This window comes from Saccostrea echinata, unplaced genomic scaffold, assembly GCF_033153115.1.
Source record: "Saccostrea echinata isolate AGI-Se365-2 ecotype Australia unplaced genomic scaffold, CSIRO_AGI_Sech_v1 ptg000018l, whole genome shotgun sequence".
NCBI classification, from domain to species: domain Eukaryota; kingdom Metazoa; phylum Mollusca; class Bivalvia; order Ostreida; family Ostreidae; genus Saccostrea; species Saccostrea echinata.
The window spans coordinates 4,669,617-4,683,211 of record NW_026889767.1 but is presented as its reverse complement, the minus strand read 5'-3'; the positions used below and the strand labels follow the sequence as shown (position 1 = coordinate 4,683,211).

The 13,595-nt window shown below is 33.8% G+C and overlaps 1 pseudogene; it reads right to left on the bottom strand.

Moving 5' to 3' along the window:
- Positions 1 to 485: 485 nt before the first annotated feature.
- The window catches only part of LOC133189457 (uncharacterized protein in xynA 3'region-like), a 32,250-nt pseudogene continuing 19,140 nt past the window's right edge, over positions 486 to 13,595 (bottom strand).

Below are 13,595 nucleotides of genomic sequence, written 5' to 3'. Positions count from 1 at the left end.
GCCACCTCTGTACGCTGTGAACATTCAGCGCAAACGTAAGCTGAGATATTTACAGTTGAATTCGGTATCTCGAACACTGATATCTCGAATATCATGGATATGTCGAAGTGATTTGGAAGTCCCAATCGTTTTTTTAAAAAAGTATTTTACTCTTGATATCTCGAATCATCGGATATCTCGAAGTTTTTTCTTGGTCCCATTAAGTTGGAGATAATGAGGTTTTACTGTATTTTATATGTGTCCATGAATCGAGTTCTTCTTAAGTAGAACTAGAACTTCAGTACTAGTACATAATTCTTTCGAGAATATTTCAGAATGTTTAGTGTTTAGCTGGTTTCATCACAACAAGAAAAAAATATGTTATTGATTTCTTTTCAGAGTAGATTTAGTTGACACTGAATACATCAGATGAAATTATATTAAAATATCTCATTCTAAATTGTTTATACGATCTAGCAAAACGAGTCTCAGTGTGTTCATTTCATTTATTCAATACTCCTTTGTATTTCTAATTTTCTCTCCTTGATTGATTGCATCTTTTTGGAAAGATTTTGAAGCTTTACATGAGTGGTAAGTATTTGTTGGTGATTTTCGGATAACTCCCGAATCATTGCATCCAATGATCTTATCCTTCTTGGAAGAATTTCCATTGAAATCTTTTTAATAAGTATTTCAAATGTCTCCCCATAAATAATTTGAAGACGATTGCGTATTGTGTTTCGAATAGATAACCTGCACATCTCATATTCCTCATCTATTATTTTTTGTCTTCTGCCTTCCCGGCCAAGAATTGCAACAACTGGCACAATAATTGGAGTTGCAACAAGGCTAAGAGCGAGACTAGCAAAGGTCAAGCCAATTATAGCTGCTGCTGCTAATGGTACCCAGACTGGTGATGTGACAACTAAAGCAGCCTCCTTTGGAGTTAACCCTTCTTCAACATTCTTATCACGAGCATGTCCTGAATATTTTGTCCAATCATCTTCCATTTCAGAAATCTCGGAAGAAACTTCATTATAAAAAGCAAACGTCTCCACCTTTAAAATCTTAAATTTTTCTAGGATCAAACCTGATTTGAATATTCCTTGGACATACATCTCTACTCTCCGTTTGACCTGTTCACTGAAAAATTTTGGAAGATACATCATGTCCAATATTCTTTCATGTCCCGGAGGATTTAATATTTCGTCCTTTCCTTGGTCTGAAGACATGTATTCAAAGACTTCTTGCGCTGTGCCTTCAACTATCGTCGTCAAATTTTCGCGTAACTTCTCTTCTTCCTTAAGAATATTTGATATATGTTTATTTAAATAGAGAAAATAATTTAAAAAAGAACATTTTATCCAAAAGGTGAAGCAATCCATACTTATCATATAATTAAACTAGATTCGTATTATATCAGATAATGAAATTCAATAAGAACAAAAAATAGATTGATTATGAAGCAGTAAAGGAATAAAGTAACGCTACAGTAGTAAATAAAACTTTAAACCAATGTTGACTCAATGTTAAAGTATCTTTATTCAAAATCATAGAAACCCAGTATTTGATATGAATACAAATTCGAATAAGATAAATAAAATAAATAAAAAACACAGTAAAGATAATTTCAAGAATATTTTAAGGTTCTCTGGAATTATAAGATGAAACTAGAGGCCCAGGGGCCACATCGCTCACCTGAGCACTCTGGCTAGGAAAAAGCAGAAATCAGTTCAGTCTTGAAAAGTTTAAATATAAAATTAAATATAAAACTGGTTCGGGGGGGGGGGGTGTTTGGTTATTTGAACTAATTTGAATCTAAACTGTATAAGGATGCTTTTGAATTAATATGACAAATAATGGCTTTGCTTTTCTTAAGAAGAAAATTTTGATTGATATATCCTTTGTATTCCTTTGTATGGTCCCCTGTTATGGCCCCTCTATTCTCCAGGGGATCATGCTTTGTACAAATTTGAATCTACATTACCTGATGATGCTTCCATTTAAATATGACTAATCATGGCTTTGCTGTTCTTGAGAAGAAGATTTTTGAAGATTTTTCCTATATATTCCTATTTAAAACTTTGATCGCTCATTGTGGCCCCACCCTTCACCCGGGGGTCATGATTTGAACAAACTTGAATCTACACTACCTGAGGATGCTTTCATATAAATATGACCAATCATGGATTTGCTGTTCTTGAGGAGAAGATTTTTAAAGATTTTTCCTATGTTTTCTTATGTAAAACTTTGATCGCCCATTGTGGCCCCACCCTACCCCCGGGGGTCATGACTGGAACAAACTTGAATCTACACTACCTGAGGATGCTTCCATATAAATATGACTCATCATGGTTTTGCTGTTCTTGAGAAGAAGATTTTTAAAGATTTTTCCTATGTATTGCTATGTAAACTTTGATCCCCCATTGTGGCCCCACCCTACCCCCGGGGGTCATGATTTGAACAAACTTGAATCTACACTACCCGAGGATGCTTCCATATAAGTTTCATATTTTCAAGCACAGTGGTTTTTGAGAAGAAGATTTTTAAATGATGCCATTAATTTTTCATGAATTCATAATTATCTCCCCTTGGAAAAAGACGTGGCCCTTCATTTGAACAAAATTGATTCCCCTTTACCCAAGGATACTTTGTGGCAAGTTTGGTTGAAATTGGCCTATTGGTTCTTGAGAAGAAGATGAAAATGTAAAAAGTTTACGACAACGACGACTACGACAACGACGACTACAACAACGACAACGACGACAGACAACGGACAAATTTCAATCAGAAAAGCTCACTTGAGCCTTCGGCTCAGGTGAGCTAAAAAGTGACGATAACGAACAGTGATCGATGTCAAAAACGCTATAAACAATACAAATATGTGAAGAGGGCATAAAACACGGACCACTTGAAATTCCAGAGGTGGGTGGGAGCAACAAGTATCCCCTGTTGACCGGTAACACTCGCCGTGAGTCCAAGGTAAAGATCAGGTAGACGGAACATTCCGTAGTCAAATTCAGTATAAAAACGCCTAACAATTGGTATATGAATCACGTCAGTCAACATACGACCCAACGACAGGTTATATTTGCTTACGGGATCATTATAAAGGCCATAGAATTAACGAAATGGTGACTTTGAACGAGTTGTTGAAATCCCTGTTATATCACTTTATCGGAAAAGTCATTATAAGGAAAGTCATTGAATTAATTTTTTGTAACCTGAAAATACCTCTCTGCATTTAGTTCCTAGCTCCTGGATTTTTTGCTCATGTTTATTTGCTAAGGCCACCAGCTCATCTTTACTTCGGGTCTTCAGCGCCAGTCCAGAATTTATCCCTCTTAATACATTCTCCAAAAATTCGTTCAGGAAACTTTGAATGATAGTTATATACATGATTGTGATATATAATTCATAATACATTTCCCCGCAGAAATCATGCAGTCATTAAATATTCCCTATCTAAACAAAAAGAATTAATACCTTAAATGTTTTGAAAGTCTGACATTTTCACTTTCCTTGATATTCTTGCTTAAACATTGTTGAAATCTTTTAAATTCATCTGATGATGCATTCGTCTCATTCGGTGAAACCTATACAAAATACATGAATATGTATTAATGATTTGTTTATAAACATATGAAAGTTCATGATGTATTGAATACATGTAATTATTTTAAACCTACAATAGAAATTCAGCAAATGATTTTTTTAACCAGGAAAAGAAACATAACACAGCACTATTAAGGGTACTAGGAAGAAATCAACGGAATATGAACGTGCATAAATACATAATCTTTAAAATGAATTTATGTTTGTGAAGCTACTATATTATCAAATGACTTTAATATTAATTGAAATAACATTGTATACCCCGCTCTATACTGAATTTGGTTTGGTCACGTTATTTGACAGTTAAGTGATAAATGCATAAGATGTGTACTATATGTAGGTCATAAACAAATCTCAATGTCGCAAGGGCATACCCTAGTTAAAATTTAAGTAATAAATTGCTTCTACACCTGTAGTTTATGAAAAGTGCTGCTGCTTTAAATAGAAATGCTCTCGATTTCAGGAAAGCAACAAAACATTTCAAAATAAGAAAAATTTCTTTTATGTATATTCAAAAAATTACCAAGATCTATTGAGTGTTTGCCCTTGCGAAATTTCGAATTAATTAGTCACCTCGCCGTGAAACATTCTTTTTGCCGCGGGCCTATTTAAAAAAAAAACCTTCGTTCAGTGCAATGGACTATTTTGGGCCTACTGTTAACTCATTATGTTACAAGTAAACTGATTATGACGTTCTGTCATCAGTCTGAGTTTCGCGTCATTTTAGCCTCTTTTGTTGAAGAAAACAATTTATCATTTTACCACTCTATTACTGAAAATTATAAGAAAATACAAGAATTTTAAACGGGTGTTTCATTTGTCTTGATCTTTAGAAAATGTAAACAATGCATTCTGATTTGAAAATTCGGTATTCTGTAGTCTCAAAAAAATTTAAAAGGATTATTATAAAGTAAAATGGTCGTAAATGTTATCACAGCACACACTTTAATCGCAGAAATTACCTTGTAAACATAGAGAGCATGATAAGTTGTCTCAAAACTAGGTCATCCTTCTATGTGCAGTATTTACGATTGGGTGGGGGTGAAAGACTTGTGCAAAATCTTGTTATAAATTAGTCCATGCAAGCAACTACACAATGTAGATGTATGTCAGATAAATTGACTAGTAAAAAAACTTCCTCGTTCTTTTTCCAGTAGCTATTTTAAACTCTACATGTAAGACATACTTATTCGTGTAAATTATACGCAAATATTAATAGAATTTTGCCTTAGATTCTATGTACAAAAACTTCTATGTTTTCGAAGTAATTTTAAATCATCATTAATTTTACAAATCACTGAGGATAGCAGTCTGTCTAATTTAGCTCTTAACTAATCTATAGAATTCTTAAATGGATCTTTGGATCAACGAAAATGCACATTAAAATCCTTGAATGTATATTTTGTTCATCAGAGGAAAATATACTTTATTTTGACCCTTCTGAGGTACAGGTATAAACTGCAACACGAAATGCGAAATGAACTTGCAAGAATCATTTTTTTATTCAGTATTTTTTTCTCAAAATATACGAACATTTACGTTTTAAGTTCAAAACTGGTATGGTCAATAGTTTTAAATACTACATGATTACATATAGTAAAACATTTGTTTATGATATGATATTGGGGATTAATCATCATTTAAAATTAACTTGGGTTCCGACAAGTGCTCGGTGCTCCCTTATCTCACATAATATACCTCCATTTTTAATATGATGACTTAATGTTGACAGTTGCATTGCTATCAGATAGTAAATTTTGTTTTGTGGTACTCGACTAGTAACAGAAATGAATGTTGTGGTAAGCTGTGATGTAGACTATTGCTCACAAATAGTTTAAAATCCCAAACAATTTCACTTTCTGGTATCATAAAGAATTGTTATTGTTGAATGATTTTACAGTAAACATTTACCGTGTAAACTAGACCCTGTCTCATTCATGTAACAGCTTGAGCAGATCCACCTTGGTCCTGGGGAAACCAAGTGCAAAAGATTCGAGTTCACAATTATGAATATGTTGTACCTAATTTTGGCAAGCATCTGTGATGTGATCACAGTCTTGTAAATGCTTGAATCTTATTTCTTGATACATTTGTCTGTGAGGTAAACGGGGAGAATATCGTAATGTATGTATTCTGACTGTTACGTATAAGGAAAATAAAATAAAATGTATAATTTTCTTTTATCAAATCCCTTGAAAGGACAAGCTATGGTAATGGCCGAATTCGGCCCCTTATTCGGTATAAAAATCAAAGCACATTTAAAATTGGGATATTTTGCAGAAAAGAACTTAAAATGATGCTTGTTTTAAAACTAGGACTTATTTTGATTCATAACATACCTGGGGCCACAAAAGGGTGTCAAAGTAGGACATCTTACCAAAATTCTTCAATTCTGACAGAATTTCGTCAAATTTGAGTTACCTTTCCCTCCGGGAAACATAGAGCACAAGCTTGCCTATCTGAGATTTTTATACAGAAGATGCATTTAATACTAGTACATGACATATATAAATTTGCTAGAAAGGGAAGCTTGTGCTCTGTGTTTTCTGAAACAAAATGTGCTTACAAATTGAAAAATTGGCATAAGTATGAGAAAATTGGGAAACTGTTATATTTTGTGACCTTCCTGTGACCTTAGTTTATCCCATAACCTAGAATCAATACGCTATTTGTAACAAGGATGACAATAGGTTCGCAGCTAGGTTAAGGACTCCCATATTTACGTCAGCCTATGCAGAGGTTCGGGAAAGCTATTATGACGTCACGTTAAAACAATACAAATGAATCTCGATGAATAAATACTATATGTTCTTTTTAAAACACTCTCAAATACTTTCCTTTCTCAAAAATATTATAAAGATAAATGAATGTGCAACCTATCTTGCCAGAATAGCACATAGCATCTGTAAAATGAAAGCCAGCTTGGTCTCGCTGTACTTACTGAGATGACGTCATTTCTTAGTTTGACACGCAGTTTCTCTGTACTTGAGGCGTGGATCAAGCTTTTATCATAGTTTGTAAAAATAAAAATAAATACGAAACAAGCTTATTTGGACAAAAATAAAGACATATTCTAAAATAGATTAATCCATATTTTATTGTCAAACTAAATAGATAATGTGTTGACTTTATATATAGCCGTAGGGAGCCACATTTGTACAGTAACATGCTAGAGTGAGGGGTCCAGCCCCTCGAAAATATCAAAAGTTCAACGATATCCGCTTCACTATAAATTCTGAAATTTTAAACACGTGTAACAATTATACCTACTATTCTGAAAAGTGCTGGGAGCTGGTTGTGCATTGTTTATATATTCCGTAATGTAACATTATTCCAGGGCGTATTACATCTGTGCCTGGAGTTCATAGAAAGACGGCTAAATTTCGCACAATTCCCTAGCATGAGGAAGTTGCTCCCAGCACTTTTCATGTTAAGGAATTTGTCTCAAACAAAACGGAATTACTTTTATAGTGGAAAGATACCCGTATATCGTTGAACTTTTACGATCTTTATAGTAGTACATATATGTTCTAATTTTAAACCCGTCACGTGACAAACAGCTGATGTAAGCGATGTCGCTTTGGCCGAACTCAGCCGAGACCCGATATATACAAGTGCAAACGCCATAATTCACATTCATCAAAACTAATGCTGTTAAAAAAAAAATTAAAATTGTATTCATTTTCTCTGAATATATTAAGGTGTATATTTCATGGGCGTCCTTAACCTAGCTGCGTTTTTAATGATAAACTGTTCCTTCGTTCTAAGAGACACTCTAAACAAGGGGCCAAAAAGGGGTGTTACCCTATCTTGTCCTTTATGTAAATCTAATTTCCGATAACCTATGGAAAAGCAAACAGGGTTGGAAACGATGCGTCTTTGTAAGATCAAATGCGGAAGTACCTCGATTTCTCTTTTTATTTTATTAATTTTGTGAATAGTAACATCACCTTGAAACAAATTAAACCAATGGAATATTGAGATAACGAACTTTTATTAAGTTCAAAAGTTCATTGAAACAATACATTTGGAGCAGAGCAAACCGAGACCTCTACAGACATCAGAGGTTGATTAGGAACCATGGAGGAGTATACATCCCCTGTCAATCGGTCAAGCCCGTCTTGTGCTCAGTGTCATGATCGGGCAAACGGAAAAATACAATGACATTTGTAAATATAATAAGTAAGGAATAGCATCGTTTACTAATACTACTAGTCTATTTATAATCACTATAAAAAGATATATATAATAATATAAAGGAAAAAGAAAACAATTCAGTAACCGCTATGTTCACCTAATGTTAAAACCGTATTCACAAGAGAGTACGTATGATAGAACTAGTTTTGACGTCATAAAAATAATCTAAAAGTTATTAAAATCCTACACAGCCCTCAGTGTCTATCTTCATTCAGGACTAAGTATTAGTGCAATTATGGACTTTTTTCGGCTTTTTGCCGAAGCCACTAAATAGTATACATAGCCAACCGTCATGCCTTTTTCCTTTTATTTCGTAAACCCTCTGGAAACTGATGAAGATTCGTAGAGATTGATTAACTTTAAATACTTTGAAACAATACATTATAAATACTTTTGCACAATACATACATGCTTAAGACTCATTTTGAATATGTTTTCTTCTTTCACCGAAGGCCAGCTGGCTTTTATATCCTCATTAACTTCTCTCCAGGTCTTATGTTCGAGATTTTCATCGCTGCTGTCATCACTAATTTCATCTTTTTGTACAGTGTCCCACTTATTTGTTATAAATATTACTTTTTCTGGATCAAAGCAGGGCATCTCATCTATTATTTGCAGCTGAAGTATTTTTGTCAGAATCTCTGGAAGCTGTGAATTTATAAAAAAGCATACAAATATCGTGACAAAAAAATGCATAAAAATAAGAAAGTGAAATGATTGTGTGTATTTTGCTGAGAGAGATAACGGATGCTAACTCTATAAATAAAAATAATGAGAGATGCTGACCACTAAGGGTTTGACCTTTTCACCTATACGATTCCAAGAAAATTTCTTGGAATGCGGTTGTTTAAGTTGTTTGTCAGATGATGTATTTGGTTAGGAGGAAGGAGCAACCAATAGTTTTAAAGTGACCAGAGGTCAGTTGTTGGTATAAATTAGCTACACCAATTAAAATTTAAAGATTATGCAAAAGATAGAAAATGATTTTTAAAGTGCATTAGGAAATTAAAGAGTGTTGGAGGACGGAATAATGGTAACTGACATTCAAATAAATAAAAAAAAAAAGTAATTATTGCAAATTTCGAAGGAGTTACAAATATGGAGATGTAAAGCTACAAGGGTACACCTGGTATAAAATGAGCGGACGGGTGGACGTAATTCAGTCGGAAACTGGATTGTGTCTGCCTCTGCTTACATTTTATACAGGTGAGATCATTTTGTAGACTTGCGCGTTTTTATGAAAATTATCAAAATTTTCAGATGGCTTATTTTATTTACAGGTTAAAATATTTTATATTATAAGTAGTAATGTTTATTATAATGTTTAGTATCTTGTGTAAAATTATTTCTTTTAATCATTAATAGAAAAAAATGGATTGTTTAATTTAATAAAAGTCGGAAACTGGATTGTGTCTGTCTCTGCTTACATTTTATACAGGTTGGGCAACAGAGCCACTCCCTAACACCTGTGAGGCGCTCTGGTGAGGAAAGGTCCTCAGATCTTGAAGGAATTTGGAATTGTAATATTCCAGAGTCATTTCGTAAAAATAAAAAGTTGACTTGGGGCACTCCGACCAAGCTCAAGGATTATAAGAGTTATTCCACTTGGTGTGTCCTCTCACTGGCATAGCCAGAGATCCCGGGTTATATGAACGAAATGCATAATCGGCCCAATGTCATTCGGGACTCTGCCTCCTCAAACTTCAATGGTTGAGGTATAGGGAAACAAAACAATTAGGCTGAATGAGATTGACCCGGTTATGATAAATGGCTGGAGAATCCTATGATATGTTTTAATCAAATTTATGGAAAATTTACCTGCTCCAAAGACTAAAACACCATTACAGCGTTTGAAACGAATAGTTGGACTTGTGCCGTCATATTTCCCGGAAACATTTTTTCAACCAGATTTGGATGACAGTGAAATTTTGTTTAACCCAAACACACATCAACCAAGTGTCATTTCCTCTGGAGCCCTAACAAAAGAAACTACCGACGCATTGACGCTCGAGGAGGAAAACCAAACGGACCAGGATTTACAGACCAATTTATTCTTTGAGAACAACTTTGAAATTACAGACATTGGGGATATTACACCGCCTCATTTATTCAACGAGAATTTAAGCGTTGCCAGACATCAAATTGTTGATGCATTCCCCTTTCATTTAGAGGGGCATGCAAAAGTATGATATGACTCTTTACCGTTCAAACTTTAATGGTTGAGGTATCGGGAAACAAAACAATTAGGCTGGAGTCCAGAATGAGGTTGACCCGGTTATGATACAAAACTCAAACATAAGAAGAACTTCACTCTTAAATTTTTTGCAGAAATTTTCGTATCTAATAACAACTTTAACAAAGCTTTTGCAAAAAAAAAAAAAAAAAAAAAGAAAAAAAAAAGATGCTTTAGTCGGGGTATTTAATTAACATTTTTTTTTTACATTAAATTATGGTTCTCCTTCATCCATCAAATAAAATATTTATGAAATAGATAAACTGAAAGAACTCATGTGGTTCAAATAATTTGTTAGAATTGCAATGTTTTGTACATAGCCTTAATCACTCTATCGCTTTTGCAATTTTTCAAATATATATAAAACATGTACCAATTATACAAAATATAGCTTACATGTATCATGAGACATGATTTAAAGAAATATTTAGTTTCATCATGCGCGGATCTAGAAGGGGTCGGGGGGGGGGGGGGGTCCGGAACCCAATGGAATTTGCAGAGTTATTAAATTTATATACTAAGCCAACTAAAAGTGACCTTGGACCCTCCTAGAAAACACGGACACCTCCCCTCGAAAACGCGGATCTGTGTTAAGTTGGTATGAAAAGTCATAGGTATGTAGCTTTAGAAGTCAACGACTACCCCCCCCCCTCCCCGAAATAGGTTTTTCACATTAGGGAGAGGATTTAACGTTGTTGTTTTTTAAAATTATTTGTTTGTTTGTTTTTTTGTTTGTTTGTTTTTTTTTTTTTTTTTTTTTTTTTTTTGTTTTGTCTTTTTTTGGTCAAAAGAATTCTGGGTTGGATTTTTTTTTTGGACTGGGATGGACCCCTTCCCCCCCCCCCTTCCCCCAGGAAAAAATTCCTGGATCCGCGCCTGTTCATTACGGCACGGTTTTCTTAAAAATGATAGCCAATATATAGATTAAGCCGAAAAAAAAACTTTCAGAAAACTACTTAAAATATAATCCCTAGTGAAGTCTTTTGAAATGCTTGACTTCTTTCTTTATGTAGTTTCCAAAAAATACATCATAATTGTTGAAAGCTAGAAAATTATATCCATTGAACTTGATAAAAGAAAAGAACTTTTCCTTCTGCATGGCATCTGCACACCCTATATCTATGACAAAAATAAAAGAGACTGCATTTGGAATGTACTCCATCAGTTTCTGTGTTATATCTTTTGATCCATCTATTCCGGGAGTATCAACGATTATCGTGTTGCCCTATCAAAATAAATGTAAATAACTTCAATATCAATAAATATATATTACTAAAAAAATGTGTAAATAAGATAATTTCCATTTTCATTCTTCTTAAAACATCACCTTGAGAAAAGGTATAGGAAATCCAATATCTATTGATCTGAGATTTGCGCTGTCATCTGATAATGTCATGTCTGTTAGATTCTTCAAGGTGTCTCTCAGTAACTTTTTTCCAGTTTTTGTTTCAATATCGCACTCGTCTGATATAATGGAATTTTTTGGAATTCCCCTTCCATACGTTCAGCAAAAATCTGAACTTTTTCAGAATTTCGAATTTTACAAATAGTAGACGTAGACCGCTTAATCCTGGATTTAAAGATTCTCATTTCAAGTATTTTGTTAATTAACGTTGATTTTCCTGCACTCGTCTCACCTGAAGAGAGAATTTTTTTTGAAAAATTTGTTTTTATTATTTTACCGTTGATGTTGTATTATAAAATATAAAGCGTTTATAGAGTAAAGTGTATTAAATGTTTCAAGGTGTAAGTTTGTTTCATGCTCAAAATTAATCCCTATGAAATTAATCCTATTTTTATCAAACAACAGTGGTTTTCTACTTCTTGTAGTGTTTCCCAAATTGTATACACAGTTGAAAAATCTAATATACCAATTTCAAATCGATGAACTAAATATGTTCCAATAGTGACCAGTTGTTCTAATTACAGACGTCGTTTTTTTCTGTCACGTTTAAAACATATTTTCTTAAAGAAAAATTGTTATTATTTGATCAAGTTCATAATTTTATAAAAATACTAAAAGATTTTAGAATGTGAAAATGTAATAAGAATTAATGTGTTGCATGTAGACTGAAAGTATATATACAGATATTGTTCTGAGCCTTTTTTCTCTTTTCCCTTATCCCCAGCCTCCTTTTTTCTCTCTCTTTCCTTTCATTATTCCACTTTATTGTTCAATTCCCCTCTTTTTTCAATTTTGTACATTGTATCCTCCTTAAAAATTAGTCTAAAATACATGTCTTTGTAAAAGTTGTGATATATATTATTGTAACATTTCATGATTTGTACCTTGATCTTTAATGGAGAGAACTAATATAGGCCACTTTTGCCTGTTGTTCAATCCATATTCATTGTATATACTTCCATGTATATCGTGAATTAAATACTTCTTAAACTAAAACATATTTTCTGCTGTTTCTTCTTATTACTATCTGTACAATAAGGGATACTAAAGATATCACAAAATGACGACAGCTGCTTAATTTGCAACACATTAAATTTTTGTTAAACTTCACATTATTTTTAAGGAAATTAATCATATTGATCCGAAAACTTACTGCATTTTAATCTTGGACCATGCGCACTATCTGCGACCATTAAAGGCTGTGAATTTTTGCAGGCATATTAAGTCCAAACAATCAAAACAAAATATTCTGACTTATATTATATAATATGTCTAACCAGGACCATTCAGTATGACAAAACGTTGTTGTCAATGATCTTAATTAACAACATTCGTACTTCCATGAATTTCCAAATGTTTAGAAAATCTGCAGCATTTACTCGGATGGAAAATTTCGGTATTTACCACTGGTAATTACAGGTTCCGCAACAGGTATTTCATGAATCATCACGACTGACAGAACATCACTGGTATTTATTTGTATATGATATAGATGCGTCCGCAGAATATCAATACTTAGTATCGCGATTTACTTACAGTTATCTAACTTAATGCCGCTCTTTTGCGGCGAATTCGAGGAAACTCTAAATCTCGCGAGATTTCCGGGGCATGAATTACTTACGCTAGTGGCAATCACATGAGGACTAGATTCTCTTTAAATTTACAAGCTTATCTTTTAAAAAGATGTGTGAGCTAGCGCTGTAGCCATCATAAAACACAGAAGTAGATACCTGAACAATTGGTTTAAATTGCTGAATCGATTAATCATTAATAGGAAGACACAGTGGTGCACGGGTGGGGGGGGGGGGGGTCTCAATTCAGTATGGTGAGTCTAGAGTGGCCGGGCTTCACATCGGCAATGGTATAACTCATCAACTGTGCTTTCAGCATTCTGAAGTTTACTGTAATTTCAATTTTGAGGTGAAAAATAAGAGATCAGTAGATCTAGAACCAATGGAGCAACTAGTTTGAAATATTCCAGTGTGGGACTGTTCATGGCCGTAGGAACCGGGGGGGGGGAGGATGGGGCGGCTGTGCCTCCCCCCAATAATTTTTCCGACATATAGAGTACTATAGAAAAAATAGATACTATATGCGTGTGCCCCCTCAATAAAAATGCCTGATAACCTTTTTTTTTTTTTTTTTTTTTTTTTTTTTTGCTTGTCA